Source organism: Pantherophis guttatus, chromosome 7 (genome assembly GCF_059756535.1).
Source record: "Pantherophis guttatus breed Tessera chromosome 7, ASM5975653v1, whole genome shotgun sequence".
Taxonomy (NCBI): Eukaryota; Metazoa; Chordata; class Lepidosauria; order Squamata; family Colubridae; genus Pantherophis; species Pantherophis guttatus.
Window position 1 is genome coordinate 5,769,267 of NC_142069.1, and position 1,927 is coordinate 5,771,193.

Below are 1,927 nucleotides of genomic sequence, written 5' to 3' on the forward strand. Positions count from 1 at the left end.
ACTGCAGTTAAAGCAATTGGAGAGGGGAGGGTGGGGGAATGGCCCGGCCTGGAATGTTCCAAATTGAAATTGAGGTCGCGGGGGGGAGAACAGCTGGCAAGTCAACCTTCAGCTCATGAATAAAATAGGCTACAAGGTTGGAACGACTCACAATCTATTATCAATAAGTTTGCATTACAGCGGTCAGGAGATTTAGCTGGACATGTCTTTTCAAGAGAGTTAAGAAAGCTTTCAATCTCAAATCCCCCCTTTCATTTTGACGTTGGTATAGTCCTAAGGTATATTTTCCTTGCTTGCCGAGCTGGCTCGGCTCATTTTGGGGGGGAAAGGCGGATAATGCTATTTAGCTCGAACAAATCGCGTTTTATTTTCCTGTTGCGTTAGGGGCCTGTTTTGCAATTCTTTTTTAGTTATTTTCGGTTCGTTTTGATGTGGGGCTTTATCGAGGGAACCTGATAAGCCTATATATCAAGAAAACATTTTTCTACAGGATTTTCCCACGTTCAGTTTCAATTAGTGGGGATTTTCCTTAGTTAAAAATGGAAGAAAAGCCTTTTTTTAAAAACAAGAGTTGCCGTTGCTGGGATTTTTTTCAAACCCAGATTTCTAAATCTCTGGCTGGGTTTATAGGTCTTCTATTTTAAAATTGAACTAAGTCTACTCTTTCCTATATGCCACATTATCTTCTATGTTAAGCTGGCTAAAGCAAACTTAGTTAAAAGCTGATTTTTACTGCGTTTTTTCATACCTGGGTTTTCTGTAGAATTTGGGTTTTGACCAGAAAAGTTTAGCGTTTTTTAAAGCAACACTTTTTTTTAGTTAATGCTGAAAATGCCACCCTGGGGGGAAAAAGTTGCAAAATAATTAAAAAGCAGAATTTGAAAGCAATTAAAGTTCTAGAAGTTTTTAAGAGTTCTCTGTTCAGAAGCCGTCCACCTATTTAATTTATAGGAAGGGAAAGGTGGGTAGTTCAATTTAGCTTAAATTTAGAAACTTTGTAATGAGATAAAGGAGCTGTTAAAGAAAAAAAAAAGTTAACTGGGGCTCCTAATACTACTCTGAAACACAAGCTTTTGCAAAACTTCTCAAAGATGAAAAATTGGGGGTTGCTTTGTTAAAATTTGCTAAAAGGATTTGGGTTGGTCTTCAAAAGAAAGAATAAACCACATTTCATAGCTTCAAGTTAAATGGCTGCCTTGCTGTTCCTAAGGCCCTTTCAACATCTCTAATAAAATTTCATGAAATACATACGGAGAAATACACATAAAGGGCCTACGATAAGAGAAGAAAACATACTCCTACGGGGAGGAAACGTGATGAGGGTGTGGCTAACTGAGGAGGACTAATTAGTCTGAAATAGATCTATATTAATCTCCCAAAAGGCAGCAAACTGCTTATTTGCTGTCTGATAAAGCCTATAGAACTAGTGGATGGGATTTCACTGAGCTATGGCTGCATTTTGAAAATCTTGGTTTACGTAGGAAAATACCTGGCTGAGGAGAAATACACATATATACACAAAGAAAGGGATTCCTAGCCCAGTTAATATTGCCTCAGGTTTATTTTGCCAAAATATACTTAGTTCCCTAATCCCCCCCTCTCATTTCTTCCATTTTAAGTTCTTGATTCTGAGGTAGAAAAGGCGAGGCTTTTTCAAACAATTTTGTAGTGATGGCAGGCTTTTCATTAATAAGTGTGACACAGTATGTTAATAAAATGGAATAAACCTTATATCTTGAAGCTAAATAAAATTAGATTTTTATACCACCTTTATATAGATAAGGCAGTAAACATACTTAATACTCCTTCCTCATGTTTTCCACACAACGACAGACATTTGGCTCCTAATTTTTAATTACTTATTTGGCCTGTGTTTCTGCTATCTTTGCAACCATCCGGCCTTAATTTTCCAACAACCTACTCTCTG